General features: G+C 42.5%; 1 protein-coding gene and 1 non-coding gene across 6 annotated transcripts in view; one reads left to right on the top strand and one right to left on the bottom strand.

Annotated features, from left to right (window-relative positions):
• The window catches only part of SMAP1 (small ArfGAP 1), a 187,806-nt gene that overhangs the window by 8,596 nt on the left and 160,782 nt on the right, over window positions 1-18,428 (top strand). The window contains exon 1 of one of the 5 annotated variants that reach the window (XM_055534779.1): window positions 12,379-14,796. The exons of the other annotated variants lie outside the window; for them this stretch is intronic. The gene's annotated coding sequence lies outside the window, so the exon portion shown is untranslated. Of the gene's footprint in view, window positions 1-12,378; window positions 14,797-18,428 lie in introns of those variants that run through there. 5 annotated transcript variants of the gene reach the window in all.
• On the bottom strand, window positions 15,995-16,066 carry TRNAW-CCA (transfer RNA tryptophan (anticodon CCA)). The gene has a single exon. It is a non-coding gene; the product is annotated as a tRNA-Trp (tRNA).

Below are 18,428 nucleotides of genomic sequence, written 5' to 3' on the forward strand. Positions count from 1 at the left end.
TACTGACCTTTATGGACTCCAACCCATTCTCTCTGTAAGGCAAAGTCAAATAATTGACATTGTAATTCTGTACATTGTAAACTCAAGCATTTTCCTTGCTGCTGCTGCTGCTATTACCAGTCTTTTCCCTGGATAGAATCAACTCATTTTTCTCTTCTCAATAGAGGAAGATCAAAGAAACTTGGAAACTGTTTTGTTTCAGTTGCAATTATTATCAAAAGTGTTGACTGTGTTACATGCTGACCACTGTAAAAAGTTGATTTAAAAAACATATAATTTTTGTTGGTAAGTCAGTATTTTCTGGGCACTGCAAAGGTCAAGTATCATATCAGGTACTGTCAAATGTGCTAAAAAAAGTTCTGGATGTGGTCCATAAAGTAGTTAGGGGTCTCAGTAGATAAGAAACAATGATCAGTTAAATTGTAATCTATGTGTAGATTATAGGTTCATTAGAAATTTAGTATTGGGAGAATTCATTGTAACTTGGTGAAGGTAAAACTGTAAGGTTGAAAGTTCAAACAAACAAAAAACTAAGGTTCAGTTTAGTTCAGTAGCTCAGTCGTGTCCGACTCTTTGCGACCCCATGAATTGCAGCACGCCAGGCCTCCCTGTCCATCATCAACTCCCGGAGTTCACTGAGACTCATGTCCATCAAGTCAGTGATGCCATCCAGCCATCTCATCCTCTGTCATCCCCTTCTCCTCTTGCCCCCAATCCCTCCCAGCATCAGAGTCTTTTCCAATGAGTCAACTCTTCGCATCAGGTGGCCAAAATACTGGAGTTTCAGCTTTAGCATCATTCCTTCCAAAGAAATCCCAGGGCTGATCTCCTTCAGAATGGACTGGCTGGATCTCCTTGCAGTCCAAGGGACTCTCAAGAGTCTTCTCCAACACCACAGTTCAAAAGCATCAATTCTTCGGTGCTCAGCCTTCTTCACAGTCCAACTCTCACATCCATACATGACCACAGGAAAAACCATAGCCTTGACTAGACAAACCTTTGTTGGCAAAGTAATGTCTCTGCTTTTCAATATGCTGTCTAGGTTGGTCATAACTTTCCTTCCAAGGAGTAAGCATCTTTTAATTTCATGGCTGCAGTCACCATCTGCAGTGATTTTGGAGCCCCCAAAACTAAAGTCTGACACTGTTTCCACTGTTTCCCCATCTATTTCCCATGAAGTGATGGGACCAGATGCCATGATCTTCATTTTCTGAATGTTGAGCTTTAAGCCAACTTTTTCACTCTCCACTTTCACTTTCATCAAGAGGCTTTTTAGTTCCTCTTGACTTCTGCCATAAGGGTGGTGTCATCTGCATATCTGAGGTTATTGATATTTCTCCCAGCAGTCTTGATTCCAGCTTGTGTTTCTTCCAGTCCAGCGTTTCTCATGATGTTCTCTGCATAGAAATTAAATAAGCAGGGTGACAATATACAGCCTTGATGTACTCCTTTTCCTATTTGGAACCAGTCTGTTGTTCCATGTCTAGTTCTAACTGTTGCTTTCTCACCTGCATACAGATTTCTCAAGAGGCAGGTCAGGTGGTCTGGTATTCCCATCTCTTTGAGAATTTTCCACAGTTTATTGTGATCCACACAGTCAAAGGCTTTGGCATAGAAATAGATGTTTTTCTGGAACTCTTGCTTTTTCCATGATCCAGTGGATGTTGGCAATTTGATCTCTGGTTCCTGTGCCTTTTCTCAAACCAGCTTGAACATCAGGAAGTTCACGGTTCATGTATTGCTGAAGCCTGGCTTGGAGAATTTTGAGCATTACTTTGAGCGACTTCACTTTACTAGCATGTGAGATGAGTGCAATTGTGTGGTAATTTGAGCATTCTTTGGCATTGCCTTTCTTTGGGATTGGAATGAAAACTGACCTTTTCCAGTCCTGTGGCCACTGCTGAGTTTTCCAAGTTTGCTGGCGTATTGATAGATACACAAATTGTATAGTGCTTCATTCTTGCCAGCCACTGGTGTAATCAAGTATTTATCAGATATTTTACACATATTAACATATAATTAGTCCTCAGTGTAATCTTTTGAGGTTGGTAATACAAGTGAAGGAAACTGAGGCACACAGAACTTAAGTAACTTCCCAATGTTACCCAGTTGGGAAATGGTAGAGCCAGGAATTTTTTCATGAAAAAATTTTTTGATGGCTACCATATATTTCAGGCACTTTTCTGGGAGCTGGGAATGAATCGAGGAACAGGAAGATGAGGTCTACATTAAAGGATTTGCTGGTCTGTTGGAAGCAGGACTGATTCCAGAGTTGGCCCCTGACTGGTATCTGGGAGCTTGGATGTGGAAGGGTCTCATCACCCTAAGTGATGTCGGTCACCGCGCCTAAACTCATTGTGCATATAGTATGGTTTCTTCCGGACACCTGCTTTTCTTCTGGGAGTCTGGAGATTGCATATGGGCTAGGCAAGCTCCCAGGTAAAAGCCCTGGGCATGGAATCTCTGAGGAGCTTCCCTGGCTGGCAGCATTTCACACCCACTGTCTGAACTCACTGCGGAGAAGTTTGTTGAGTGTAGGCCCGCTGGAAGAGGCCTTCTGCACACCTGTGCCTGATTTCTCGCGGATTTCGCGTTTTGTACCTTTTCCTTTTGCCAGTATGCTTGGTATCCTTCTGCTGTAAGAAATCGTAGCCGTGAGTACACATGTACGTTGAGTCCTCTTAGTGAAGTAGCACACTTGCGGGTAGACTTGGGGACCTTACAACATTGTTGATAGTGTGTGTTTTCCTCCAGTATATTGGCAGACCCGACTTCCCAGGTGGCTTAGCGCTTAGGAATCCCCCTGACAAGCAGGAGACTCAGGTTCATTCCCTGGGTCAGGAAGATTCCTCTGGAGGAGGATAAGGCAACCCACTCCAGTATTCTTGCCTGTGAAATCCCGTGGACAGAGGAACCTGGGGGGCTACAGTCCTTGGGGTCGCAGAGGGTCAGGCACAGCTTAGCAACTAAACAATGACAGTATCAGCAGACAATATCAGCAGGCCACGTCAGTGTTTCAGCATATCTCAGCTATCTCTAGAACCCAGCCTAGGAGTATCGGCCAGAGGAGCAGGTATAAGCATTAGAGGAAATTCCCAGCTTTACTGGATGAGATGGAGTTGGGAATCTGGACCATAGAATCAAGATTTTGAACCCAGGAGATTTAGCTCCAGAGTGTGTGTTGCTAGCTGCATGTTACATGCTTGAAAGAAAATACATGCTTTTGTAGTTGAAATTTGTGATAGAAGAGATTATTTTGAGGGAAGAGATTATCACCTTCAAGCTGACATAAGGGCTTCCCTGGTGGCTCAGTTGGTATAGAATCTGCCTGCAGTGCAGGAGACTCTGGTTCAATCCCTGGTTTGGGAAGATCCCCTGGAGAAGGAAATGGCAACCCACTTCAGTAGCCTGGGAAGTTCCATGGACAGAGGAGCGGGCTACCGTCCATGGGTTTGCAAACAGCCGATGAACACAACTTAGCAAATAAAGCACCACCAACCACCACCAAACGTAAGGTCTTCGTCAGAGAGGTTATTGCTAAATGTATTCAAGTGTGGACAGAGTCTTTGTTTTACTTTATCTCTTTGCGTTTAATAGCATAACCAGCCTAACTTCAAAATATCAATTTCAACAAAACAGAATTTTTTTTTCTGATCACTAAACTTTATTCTATGAATTGCTCGAATCAACAGAGAAGTCCTTAAGTGTTTTTGTTTGGAAGGGGGGGGGTCTTCCGTATAACTTATTTGTTCCTGTTTCTGCAGTTACATCCTTAGGTCAGGTACTGATTATCTCCCTGTACCATAGAATTAGCATGGTAGAACTGGAAAGCAGTGTCCTTGGGTAAGTTAGTAAAGCCAGGTGTGAGTCTAAGCTTTGCTTCTAGACTCTGCTAGAAGGGACAAGCAGGGACAACTGCTTGGTGACCAGTTGTCCCTGTCCTTGTTGAGCCTTACTGCAAAGATTTATTTCATCTCCTCATGGTCTGTGTTGGTTCCTGAATTCCTTGCCTCTTGTTGCTTCTATGCTAGTATTTACTATTATTGTTAATTAAAAACCTCTGTTATTGAGGGTCTATAATTATTATTGAGGGTATAAAATATTTGACGGTCTTACTGAACTTTGAATCATGATCAGATCTTTATACTTTTTAAAGACTTTTCACTGATGACTTAGGTCTTGCTGAGCAAATTTATGTGTCACTATTTTTAATTAGCTTCAAGGCATATCATGTAGCTAACAGGAATACTCTTTACTGGTTGAGAAGTCTTCTATGTGAAACCTTTTCATTTTACTGCTTTCTTGGAGTAGAGTAAAATTAAAGAAATCCCCACCTCTTCCAGTCAACTACTAAAGCCAAGATATGGGTTCAGTCATCATTTTAAAGAGGAGACCTGTAGGTGCATTTTCAGTTAGTCATGTACATTCATCAGTGGCAGTATTTTTTGCCACAGATGTTACATGGAGTTTTGTTAACTGCGAATGGCATTTACCTATAATATCATATAGAAATGACTTTTTGAAAGTATTTTGCTTAAGACAAAATAAGAGCTTACATGAGATGCTATTGGAAATATGTGCTGATTTCATGTTCACATGCATTTCGAGTGGTACATGTAAGGACTTTGAGGGTCCAAAGGGGAGATAATTATAATCTTGCTAGTAATCCTCCATTCTTTTCACTCCCCGCTCCACAACAACTTTTGGTCTTCATTTTATGAGATCCAAGTGGTTGCTTCTAAGAGTCATTGATGACAGATCCTCAGATGTTTCCCACTGATCTTTTTTAAAGAGTACGTTTCAAGTGATCAGCTTGAATACAAACTTAAAAAGAAAATCAAAGGAATTTTTAAAATTTTGTAACAAATCATATTTAGGATACCTTTATCTTCCAGAGTAAGAAAATTTACAAAAAATTATGATTTATTCTGGACTTTAAAAAAATTGAAGCATAGTTGGTTTATAATGTGTTTCAGGTGTGCAGCATAGTAAATCAGTTATAAATTTTTTCAGGTTATTTTCCTTTATAGGTTATTATAAGATGTTGAATATAATTCCCTGTGATGTACAGTAAATCCTTGTTACTTATCTGTTTTATGTAGAGTAGTCTGTGTCTGTTAATCCCATACTCCTAATTTGTCCCTCCCCTCACCTTTGATAACCATTTATTTGTTTTCTCTATCTTTGAGTCTGGACCACCAGGAAATTCTCAGTGTGTTAGTTTTTAGATTCCCCATATAAATGTTATCATATACTTGGCCTTGTCTGATTTACTTCACTAAGTGTAGTATTTTCTAGGTCCAACCATTCATTCTTTTTTTGGCTGGGTAACATTGAACTCTGTGTGTGTGTGTGTGTGTGTGTGTGTGCATGCACGCATATAGTCTAGACTTTTGGTAGTAGTTCATTCAGTTCTACTTGTGAAAGGTGCTTTTGGTGTAGGGTGGTGATAGTGCATGGTGCCAAAAAACTAGCAGAAGTATATTTACTGAAGTGAAATGATCATCACTAGTATATTAATTTCCTATTGTTGATACTACAAATCATCACAAACCTAGTGACTTAAAACAACACAAATGTATCATATTATATTGGAGGTTGGTGTCCAAAATGAGCCTTACTGAGCTAAAATCAAATGTGTTCCTTTTGGAGACTCTAGAGAGAAACTGTTTTCCAGCTTAAGAGGTCACCTGGGATGCGTGCTTCTTGGCCACTTCCTCCATCTTCATGGTGCTGTCTTCAGATCTCTCGCTCTCTGCTTACGTCACTGCCATGATTATGTTGAGTGTACCTAGATAATTCAAAAGAACACCATCTCAGTGCCCTTAATTATATCTGCAGAGTTTCTTTTGCCATGGAAGGTAACATATTTACAGATCTAGATATGGAGTCATTGTTCTGCTTACTACAAGTGGATTTGTGATAAAAAGTTATATATTGAACCTAGATTTTTATAATAGGTACTGCTTGGGATATACTTAAGAGGGCATAGGATGGTGAAAGTGAAAGTTGCTCAGTCGTGTCCAACTCTTTGTGACCCCATGGAATTCTCCTGGCTAGAATACTGGAGTGGGTAGCCTTTCCTTTCTTCATGGGATCGTCCCAACCCAGAGATTGAACCCAGGTCGCCCACACTGCAGGCGGATTCTTTACCAGCTGAGCTACAAGGGAACCCCATAGGATGGTGAAGTGAATACAGTTTAAGTTAGACATTCTCGCTGAAATTATTTTTAAAATTTCTGAAGCACTCGAGTAATTTAACAGTTGCAACATGACCATTTATGTAGAAAATCCTTAAAAATTTATTTTTAAAAAGTATTAGAACCAGTAATTGAGTTTATCAAGGTGATTGTAGAAAAATTAACTATCCCTATATACCATCAACAAACAGTTGGAAGTTGAAATAAAAATGACCATTTGCAATTTACAAAATCTAAAAACGTAGTGATAAATGTAACAAAATAAATGTATGCTGAAAACTACCAAAGACTGGGAGAAATTAAAGAATACCTAAAGAAATGGAGAGACATACCATGTTCATGGATTAGAAGACAGCCTTTTTAAGATGTCAGTTCTGTCCAGATTAACCTGTAGATTCAACATGATTGCAGTCAAAATCTCAGAAGGCTGTTTTTGGTGGAAATTGACAAGTTGACTCTAAAATTTATAAAGAAATGCAGAGGAGACTCCCAAATCTGAATAATTTTGAAAAAGAATGTTCAGTTTTTTATATGAACTGACTTCAACAGCTACTGTAATCAAGACAGTGTGGTATTGGTCTAAGGACAGACATAGATTGATGGAACACATAATTTAAAAAAATAGGGACTCTCTCTCCCATGTGCGTGCACTCTTTTCTTTCTCTCTCTCTCTCTCTCTCTTTCTCTCTCACTCTCCTGCTATCCTCTAAATAAAATAGAGCTGTAACACTGATTTGCCTAAGAGCTGTAGCACGGTTTGTCCAAGACCCAAGAGCTGTGACACGCTGAGGGCTTGAATGTCTGTCGCTCCAAATCTTTGTTGTGACGAGACAAAGAACCGAGGAACATACACTTGCGTGACATCTATGGTGCCGTGACTCAGATATAACCTGGCTGAAACAACCTCTGCGTGGAAGAGGCCAAGCACAGCAGGAGCCCAAATCAGCGAAGCTCCCGTGCTAGAAGCAGAAGGCAAAGAAACCCAGCTCAGGGGAAGGCCCATCTTGCTGGAAACCGGGACAGCGAAAAACGAACTCAGCAGAAAGCTCACGCGGCCCAGTCTCAGATTCCAGAAGACCTCCGGTTAAGGTCAACCAGCTACAACATGCAGTGCCAGTTCAACAAAGATATAAAACTACAGCTAACCACAGAATATATCACACACCCTTGGACACTGCTATAAGGACTCTGAGGATTGAGACTAGCAAGAGGGGGAGGCCCAATACACCTCACCACCCCAGTTCAGCAGGAAGTAGCCAGAAAGACCTCGACACCCCTATTACCAAAGAATTGGGCCTCCCATCTCTTGAGGGGGAAATGTTAGGTAGAATAGGGAAAAGGAGTCCAAAATGGCGGTGGCTAAGACAAGGAAGGTCCAAGGACCAGAGTGAAGACTTCAGGCAGAACAAACAGAACAAACAGCACTCCTGGCTAAGCCCAATTTGCATAGGGCAGGCCCAGGTGGAGGAAAAAACATATAAAAGGAGAAGCCAAAGCGCTTTCTCTCGGACTCTCTCTCCCACGTGCGTGCACTCTCTTCTTTCTCTCTCTCTCTCTCTCACTCTCCTGTTATCTTCTAAATAAAATAGAGCTGTAACACTGATTTGCCTTAAAAAAAAAAAAAAAAAGACTTACATATACAGGTCAGCTGTTTTTAACAGAAGTGCCAAGGTAATTCAATAGGGAAAGGGTAGTCTTTTTAACAACAACAGAATGTACCTCGACCTTTAATTCATATTAGGCATGAAAATGTACTTGAATAATAAAATTAAACAAGCTAAAACTATAAAAAACTGATCTTTTCCAGTCCTCTGACCACTGCTGAATTTTCTCAATTCGCTGGCATATTGAGTGCAACACTCTCACAGCATAATCTTTTAGGATTTAAAATAGCTCAACTGGAATTCCATCACCTCCACTAGCTTTGTTTGTAGTGATGCTTCCTAAGGCCCACGTGATTTAGCACTCTAGGATAGTCTGGCTCTAGGTGAGTGATCCAGAGAAGGCAATGGCACCCCACTCCAGTACTCTTGCCTGGAAAATCCCATGGACGGAGGAGCCTGGTAGGCTGCAGTCCATGGGGTCGCTAAGAGTCAGACATGACTGAGCGACTTCACTTTCATTTTCCACTTTCATGCATTGGAGAAGGAAATGGCAACCCACTCCAGTGTTCTTGCCTGGAGAATCCCAGGGACAGCGGAGCCTGGTGGGCTGCCGTCCATGGGGTCGCACAGAGTCGGACACGACTGAAGTGACTTAGCAGCAGCAGCAGGAGCAGGTGAGTGATCACACCATCGTGATTATCTGGGTCATAAAGATCTTTTTTGTACAGTTCGTCTGTGTATGCTTGCTACCTCTTCTTAATATCTTCTGCTTCTGTTAGGACCATACCATTTCTGTCCTTTATTGCGCCCATCTTTGCATGAAATGTTCCCTTGGTATCTGTAATTTTCTTGAAGAGATCTCTGTCTTTCCCATTTTATTGTTTTCCTCTGTTTCTTTGCCCTGATCACTGAGGAAGGCTTTCTTATTTCTCCTTGCTATTCTTTGGAATTTTGCATTCAGATGGGTATATGTTTCCTTTCTCCTTTCCCTTTTGCTTCTCTTCTTTTCTCAGCTATTGTAAGGCCTCCTCGGACAGCCATTTTGCCTTTTTGCATTTTCTCTTGGGGATGGTTTTGATGACTCCTCCTGTACAATGTTGCTAAATTCAGCACTCACCACAGGACTGGAAAAGGTCAATTTTCACTCCAGTTGCAAAGAAAGGCAATGCCAGGGAATGTTCAAACTACTGCACAGTTGCACTCATCTCAAATGCTAACAAAGTAATCCTCAAAATTCCCCAAACTATGCCTCAACAGTATGTAAACCGAGAACTTCCAGATATTCAAGCTGGGTTTAGAAAAGGCAGAGGAACCAGAGAGCAAATTGCCAACATCTACTGGATCATAGAAAAAAAGCAAGAAGCAAGAGAATTCCAGAAAAACATCTACTTCTGCTTCATTGTCTGTGCTAAAGCCTTTCACTGTGGATCACCACAAACTGTGGAAAATTCTTCAAGAGATGGGAATACCAGACTACCTGACCTGCTTCCTGAGAAATCTGTGTGCAGGTCAAGAAGCAACAGTTAGAACTGGACATGGAAGGGAGTATGTCAAGGCTGTATATTGTTACCCTGCTTATTTAACTTCTGTGCAGTGTACATCATGGTAAATGCCAGGCTAGATGAAGCACAAGCTGGAATCAAGACTGCCGGGAGAAACAGCAATAATCTCAGATACACAGATGACACCACCCTTATGGCAGAAAGCGAAGAACTAAAATACCTCTTAATGAAAGTGAAAGAGGAGAGTGAAAAAACTGGCTTAAAAGTCAACATTCAAAAAACTAAGATCATGGCATCACTTCGTGGCAAATAGATGGGGAAACAATGGAAACATTGACAGATTTTATTTTCTTGGGCTCCAAAATCACTGTGGATGGTGACTGCAGCCATGAGATTCAAAGACGCTTGCTCTTTTGGAAAAAAGCTATGACAAACCTAGACAGCATATTAAGAAGCAGAGATATCACTTTGCCTACAAAGATCTGTGTAGTCAAAGCTACGGTTTTTCCAGGAGTCATGTAGGGATGTGAGAACTGGACCATAGAGAAGGCTGAGTGCCAAAGAATTGATGCATTCCAATGATGATGCTGGAGAACGCTCTTCAGAGTCCCTTGGATTGCATGGAGATCAAACCAGTCAATTCTAAAGCAAATCAATCCTGAATATTCATTGGAAGGACTGTTGCTGAAGCTCCAATACTTCTGCCACCTGATGCAAAGAGCTGATTTAGAAAAGACCCTGATACTGGGAAAGAATGAGGGCAGGAGGAGAAGCAGGAGACTGAGGATAGGATTATTGGATGGCATCATTGACTCAATGGACATGAGTTGGAGCAAACTCCAGGAGATAGTAAAAGACAGGGGAGCCTGGCATGCTGCAATTCATGGAGTTGCAAAGAGTTGGACAGGTCTTAGCAACTGAACAGCAATGTTGAGCAAGAAATTGAGGATATAAACAATCAAGAAACAGAATTTGGCCCCAGGTAGCTGAGGTGCATATGAAAGGATTGAATTCAGTGAGCCCAGAGATGGACCTAACAGAAGCAGAAGATATCAAGAAGAGGTGGCAAGAATACACAGAACTGTACAAAAAAGATCTTCACGTCCCAGATAATCACGATGGTGTGATCACTACCTAGAGCCAGACATCATGGAATGTGAAGTCAAGTGGGCCTTAGAAAGCATCACTACAAACAAAGCTAGTGGAGGTGATGGAATTCCAGTTGAGCTATTTCAAATCCTGAAATATGATGCTGTGAAAGTGCTGCACTCAATATGCCAGCAAATTTGGAAAACTCAGCAGTGGCCACAGGACTGGAAAAGGTCAGTTTTCATTCTGATCCCAAAGAAAGGCAATGCCAAAGAATGCTCAAACTACCGCACAATTACATTCATCTCACATGCTAGTAATGCTATGCTAAGTCACTTCAGCCGTGTCCCACTCTGTGTGACCCCATAGACGGTAGCTCACCAGGCTCCCCCATCCCTGGGATTCTCCAGGCAAGAACACTGGAGTGGGTTGCCATTTCCTTCTCCAATGCATGAAAGTGAAAAGTGAAAGTGAAGTTGCCTAGTTGTGTCCGACTCTTAGCGACCCCATGTAGTGCAGCCTACCAGGCTCCTCCGTCCATGGGATTTTCCAGGCAAGAGTACTGGAGTGGGGTGCCATTGCCTTCTCTGACATGCTAGTAAAGTAATGTTCAAAGTTCTCCAAGCCAGGCTTCAGCAATATGTGAACCGTGAACTTTCTGATGTTCAAGCTGGTTTGAGAAAAGGCAGAGAAACCAGAGATCAAATTGCCAACATCTGCTGGATCATGGAAAAAGCAAGAGAGTTCCAGAAAAACATCTATTTCTGCTTTATTGACTATGCCAAAGCTTTTGACTGTGTGGATCACAATAAACTCTGGAAAATTCTGAAAGAGATGGGAATACCAGACCACCTGACCTGCCTCTTGAGAAATCTGTATGCAGGTCGGGAAACAACAGTTAGAACTGTACATGGAAAAACAGCCTCTTGAGAAATCTGTATGCAGGTCAGGAAACAACAGTTAGAACTGGACATGGAACAACAGACTGGTTCCAAATAGGAAAAGGAGTATGTCAAGGCTGTATATTGTCACCCTGCTTATTTAACTTATATGCGGAGTACATCATGAGAAATGCTGGACTGGAAGAAACACAAGCTGGAATCAAGATTGCTGGGATAAATATCAATAACCTCAGATAGGCAGATGACACTACCCTTATGGCAGAAAGTGAAGAGGAACTAAAAAGCCTCTTGATGAAAGTGAAAGTGGAGAGTGAAAACGTTGGCTTAAAGCTCAACATTCAGAAAATGAAAATCATGGCATCTGGTCCCATCACTTCATGGGAAATAGATGGGGAAACAGTGGGAACAGTGTCAGAGTTTATTATTTGGGGCTCCAAAATCACGACAGATGGTGACTGCAGCCATGAAATTAAAAGACGCTTATTCCTTGGAAGGAAAGTTATAAGCAACCTAGATAGCATATTCAAAAGCAGAGACATTACTTTGCCAACAAAGGTTTGTCTAGTCAAGGCTATGGTTTTTCCTGTGGTCATGTATGGATGTGAGAGTTGGACTGTGAAGAAGGCTGAGCACCGAAGAATTGATGCTTTTGAACTGTGGTGTTGGAGAAGACTCTTGAGAGTCCCTTGGACTGCAAGGAAATCCAACCAGTCCATTCTGAAGGAGATCAGCCCTGGGATTTCTTTGGAAGGAATGATGCTAAAGTTGAAACTCCAGTACTTTGGCCACCTCATGCGAAGAGTTGACTCATTGGAAAAGACTCTGATGCTGGGAGGGATTGGGGGCAGAAGGAGCAGGGGACGACAGAGGATGAGATGGCTGGATGGCATCACTGACTCAATGGATGTGAATCTGAGTGAACTCTGGGAGTTGTTGAGGTACAGGGAGGCCTGGCGTGCTGCGATTCATGGGGGTGGCACAGAGTCGGACATGACTGAGCGACTGAACTGAACTGAACTGATACACGGAAGAATGCTAAATTCCTTAGCTTGATATCTGGTTTTCCTTACGTATCAGTAATCCTTGATATTCAGACTGCCTGCCCCTTTTGTTTCAAACTTGTGTGTACTATAGCCTTGTGTATACAGAAACTGTATACAGAACTGGATAGCTGGGTGTATACAGAAACTGTTCCCAGGAGACAGGAGAGGGAGTCAGGCTGTAGCTTCCTCGGAACAGTTTCTCAGGGCTACTGAGATGTTATCTCCTGGGCTCAGAGTCCTTAACGTTCCCATCAAATAAAATAAATCTCTACTTTCAGGTTGTCATTAATTTTTTTAGTTGATGGTGACATGGATTCCTTTTCTGTTTTAATTCAATTACTGTTTTTATATTGAAAGGTCACTAGTCTATTGCTGCTATTCTTTGCCCAATATTATCAGTTTAAAATAAATATTTTTTTTCCTGTGAAATGGTGCTCAACTCTTGTACAGAAGCAGTTTTCCCTCATTAATTAATGAAAATTAGTTGTTATTTGAAATTTGTTTTTTTAGTGGAGACAGTGGTTTCACTTCCATAGATAAGCCAAGGCTATCTGGTGCTTCCCTTTTTTAGGGGCTTTTATCTCTTGTCTCCTTGTCTCCCTGATTTTAACTGTTCTTAACTGATTTGTTAAGATGTGCCTGAAAGCAACAGGAATCTGGTTTTTACCTAAAATAAATGTTTTGCTAGTTTCCAAAAAATAGTTGAGAGGACTTCCAGATTGTGGTCTGGCTTCAAGACTGAAAGGAGCTTCAGGTCTCCACGCCATCCAAACAAGAAGAAAAAAGCTGAGCAAGCTGAACAATCAGCAGTTCTTATTAGATCTGTCAGAGAAATGAGGTCATAGGGCAACTGCAGTCCCCCAAATTGCAGAGATAGGTGAATATAGAGAATCACAACTTCCATCACAATTCTGGGAACCAGAACTGGACTGGGAAAACCCGAACTGTAATTGATGAATTGCTGAAGGACTCCAGGGGGACTCAGTAAATGGGGAGGGTCAGATATGGTTGTGAGTTTTACCTCTAGAAGCTCAACACAGTAAATATGGGAGAAGAGCTCCTAGTGCTTCTGGCTGGAGAAGAGGAGGGACTGTTTAGACATACACCAGAGCACTCTGTTCTTTACAGCAAGGTAGAGCCTGGGGAAGAACTATTTAAATACAGCTTAACTGACCTGGGGGAAAAGAGGTGCCTCTCGGGGCTGGACGCAGGCCACGCGATGACAGAACCGGGAGGAGATGAGAGATCTGGGGCTAAAGTAGGGCTCCAAGGGGCTTCCCTGGTGGCTCAGACGGTACATCCGCCTGCAGTGTGGGAGACCTAGGTTCCATCCCTGGGTTGGGAAGATCCCCTCGAGGAGAGCATGGAAACCCTCTCCAGTTTTCTTGCCTGGGAAATCCCATGGACAGAGGCGCCTGGTGGGCTACAATCCATGGGGTCACAAAGAGTCTGACACGACTGAATGACTAAGCACAGACCTGGGTGACAGAAATTCCTAACTCTAGCCATCTCTGGAAATCCCAGTGCCTGCCTAGTCTAGCTAGCTGTCCTCTCCCCCTGAAGGAAGGGTGGCAGAGACTGAAAGTATTGGTGAAGTTCCCAGTACAGAGGCAGAGACTCCCTGGAGAACTGAAACCTAATCACAGGGTTATGGAATGCCCCTTCCCCAGTTACTAAGGCCTCTCTACAGCCGTTTCTTTTACCCAGCACAGCATGTCTAGCCATCAAGAAAAAATTGCAAGGCACATTAACAGGCAAAAAACATCATTGAAGTTCTTAAATTTCATAGTGAAACTGTTACCGGATATTTGAGGTATGGTGATAGTCTGCAGCCCATAGCCTGTGAGAGGTAAATGTAATTGGAAAAACATGTAAAAACAGCTTCATACGTTTAAATGAATGTGTAAAACATATGTGTATATATTAGTGAGTATATAACAGCTGAAGTTCCTATATGTTCAAATTGAATAAAGCAAATCACGTCAGGTTCTTTCAGTTTGAGTGTTTGTAGAGGGAGAGTATCTGTCCCAAACAGAGCTTACTGTTGTTATGTCACAGCTAAGAAACAGACCTTCAGGCTAGTACCACTCAGCTGAGCTTTAATCTTAGGTGAAAGTCCCTCAGTCGTGTCCGACTCTTGTGACCCCATGGTCTGTAGTCCACCAGGCTCCTCTCTAGTCCATGGAATTTTCCAGGCAAGAATACTGGAGTGGTTGCCATTTCCTGCTGTGGGGGATCTTCCTCACCCAGGGATTGAAGCTGCATCTCCTATGTCTCCTGCATTGGCAGGTGGCTTCTTTACCACTGGAGCCACCTGGGAAGCCTAATCTTTATGGCAGACCTTGAATATTCATATTCAAGTTACTTTTAGAATTCACATGAAGTGAGGAGCATTATGCTGATGAGAGACATTTCATATTTGAATGTGTCCCCTGAAAATATTTAAAGTGGAGAGGGTAATTATTCTTTATGTTAAGCCTGGGTTTAGTATCTCTTTACTAAGTTTAATGAGGAAAAAGTTGGGAGGGGGGCTCTTCTAAGTTAAAAGGCACGTCAGAGACTTAACACAGTGAATGGTCCTTGAGAGGATGCTTTTTTTTGAAAAAGTCCTTAAAAAAATTTTTTTTTTGGAAGCATAGTTGTGGGAAGTAAAATAGGTAGCATTAGACGACGTTGAGAACTTACTGTTAATTTGGTAGGTGTGGTAATTGTGATTATGGAGGGAAAATTCATAGTTTTTAAAGCTTCATTATGTTTTTAGGAGCGATGTCTTTTTGCCTGAAATTACTTTTAAGACACTTCAGCACACAAAAGATAAAAATATGGAAAAAACTACCAATTGTTGAATCTGGGCATTGGGTATGTGGTTATTATTCACTGTGCTACTCTCTATTTAGAAAATTTTGATAATGAAAGTTAGGAAAAAAATTCTAGTTTTTGTATCTAAGAAGTAAATAAGCTATCAGCAAATAAGGAGGCTTATTCTGGACTTAAAAAATGTTTAGTTCACTTTGATCTGCATTTTTTCCTCCTTCAGTTAGAAGACTATATTGTTAACTAGTCTTGACTGACAGTATGTATCTGGACATTTATGTAATCTCATACTGAATGCGTATTTTTCAACATACATCATCTGTTCTGAGCATACTTAGAGGTTGTGTAAACATACCGGGAGAACAAAAGAAGTTAAAAAAAAACTTCAAATAAATTATTATTACAAAGACAGAGTGATTAAGGAATAAGTAAATTAGCTGTTGCCTCCTCATGGTAGACCCTGGTCATTTTTGGATGCTGGATTAGAAAAAGGATTATCATGCAGCTGTTTAAGTACTGACTAGCTGTTGTTAATAAAGCATCAGAAAAGGTAATAATGAGTGTGGTACTAATTTTACTTCTTCCTCATCCTATTTTTTTAAGAACATAGTGAAAAGAACTGCGGCAAACCGTGAAAGTGCACCAGAACCTCTAATACTGCTTCCTAAGTTGTATTTTATCCAAGGGTACCTGAAGGTGAAGGTGAAGTCGCTCAGTTGTGCCCGACTCTTTGTGACCCCGTGGACTGTAGCCTACCAGGCTTCTACCAGGCTTCTCCGTCCATGGGATTTTCCAGGCAAGAATACTGGAGTGGGTTACCATTTCCTTCTCCAGGGGATCTTCCCGACCCAGGGATCGAACCTGGGTCTCCCGCATTGGAGGCAGACGCTTTAACCTCTGAGCCACCAGGGAAGCCAAGGGTACCTGAAGAAGTGTTCCTGTCACATGTGTTTTCTAAGCACCTGTTGTGTGTTAGGCACAGCTGCTGATTGTCATAGAGATTGAAGTTGTGTAAGGCACTAATGAATCCTGACCCAGGGCTTTCTGTATTTAAGACTTTCCATAGTAGGGGATAGCGTTAATTTAAGCAAAATAGCATTTTTTTTTTTTTAAATCAGAAGAGGCGGGAGGCTTGCACAGCCAGTTGTTGGATCTGCTGCAGGGCTCAGTTCTGAACCTCTCCACTCTGTTTGTGCTTATTCCTTTGCCAGTCTCAGCCAGTCTCCTGCTCTAGTTATTGACTGTAAGGGGATGGCTCCCCCTGGCACGTACCTTCAGAACTCCACACTGGTCTGTCCCCCTGCATGTGCTGTTCATTCAGTGGCTCCAAGTTGACATGTCTTAACTTAATTCATCTTTCTCCTCCCCAGGCCTGCTCTTCGAACAGTCTTCCCCATCTTGCTGTGCCCTTGTGCCCAGTCCCAGAACTTTGGAGTTGTCCCGCAATAGCTAAAATAGTCTTCCAGCTTTATTCTTGTCTCTATGGTCTGTTCTAACCCAGCTGCCAGAATGATCTATTTAAAAAGTCAAGTTAGGTAGTTAGATCCTGTCAAGGCTATACTTGAAACCCTCCATTATTTTTGCCTGTCAGAGTAAAAACCAAAGCGCTTATGGCGGTCCACGCCCGCCCACAGCCTCTGAACATACTAACCAGCCTCTGCCCTGGTGCCTTTTCTGTCTTTGGAATGTTCTTCCTCCAGGTGTGCATGTGGGCCTGGCCTCCACACCTTGGTTAGAGTAGGTCTTCATTCAGTATGTACTTAATTTTGTTTAATAGTTGTCTTCCTTTCTAGAATGTAGAAGTCAGGCATTTTTTGTCTTTCTTATTCACTGCCTAGGATACTTCCTGGCGCATAAGTGTTCGCTAAGTATTTGTTGAGTGAGTAAGGAACCGAGCAAGGGGAGGCACGTGCTCGGCTTGAGAATGCTGTATCTGCCAGTTTAAGACATTATTTATGAAACAGTACGAGCAGCATCTGCAAAGCTAATTTGTCTCAATGGTCTTGGAGGTATTTCATGCGGTATCTTAAGTGTTTGATGAAGATCACTGTGATTTTGGTGATTATTTTTCATGGAAAATAAGGCCTCACCCAATATTTGTCTTTCTTTTTTTAGCTTATGTAAAACTTTGTTTAGTCAGGTTTGTAAAAGCCACTGGCTTTGAATACTGGAATCACATATTATTTTTGTATGTTTGAGGTTGTTTAGTAGAGCTTCAGCATTGCAGATAGAACGCTCTAGGTGTGTTGGCAAAAATGCTTTAACACAGGAAATTAGGTCCTTGTGAAAGACCTGGGAGGGACGGGAAAGTCAGTCCCAGATCACAGCGGAACTGACGCGCCAGGGAGCTTCATGCCCAAAGGCTGTCCTTGGGCTGTTGAGTGTCAGAAAATAAGCAGCTAGCTGTGATCCTGGGATTAGAAAGCTGCAGCTACCCTCCTACACGTACCAGCTGGTACTGGAGTGTGGGGTCTTCCGGTCATCCGTGAAAACTGGTACTTCTCACCCAGGACTCGACTGGAGACCAGACATTCTACCATCTGGTTTTCTTGCAGAAAAACAGTGAGAAAGGCAGGAAGATAGTCTCCACCTCACTTTGGCTTTCAGGTATTGATTGCATAAGTGAAAGTTGCTCAGTTGTCTGACTCTTTGTGACCCCACGGACTATACAGTCCATGGAATTCCCCAGGTCAGAATACTGGGTAGCCTTTCCCTTCTCCAGGGGATCTTCCCAACCCAGGGATCAAACCCAGGTCTCCTGCATTGCAGATGGAGTCTTTACCAAGTGAGCTATTGATTGCATGAGTGCATCTAATTGCTAGAAACTCATTTTCATTCAAAAGTCTACCTGCAAAGGAATCTGAGAAATAAAGCTTTTTTAGCTCTCTGTCCTCTGGCACACCACAAGTTGGGTCGAGTGGCCGTGGTGTAAGCACATCAATACTGTCTCCATGGCTTCTGTTTCAGCTGGTCTCAGAGTGAGCAGTGCACCCACAGCCTGACCTGGGAAAGCGAGCCCAGCCTGGCAGACAGCTTAGTGCCTTGCCTTCGCTCTCTGTGTCCCTGGGCCTGGGGCCTGGGGCCTGGGGCCTGGCTCTCCTCACACGCTTTCCCCTCCTCCCCACTCTCCTCACTGATCCATCGGCCTGCACCTCGGCAGCTCTCGGGCTGGCTTCCTGAAGGTGGTGTCTCTTTGAGTCATCATCCAGGAGTCCGGGGCCGTGTCCCGCTGTGGGGGTTTAGTTCTGGAGGCAGCAGGCTGTGGGGCCAGTAG

The sequence above is a fragment of the Bubalus kerabau genome, chromosome 9 (genome assembly GCF_029407905.1).
Source record: "Bubalus kerabau isolate K-KA32 ecotype Philippines breed swamp buffalo chromosome 9, PCC_UOA_SB_1v2, whole genome shotgun sequence".
Lineage (NCBI taxonomy): Eukaryota > Metazoa > Chordata > Mammalia > Artiodactyla > Bovidae > Bubalus > Bubalus kerabau.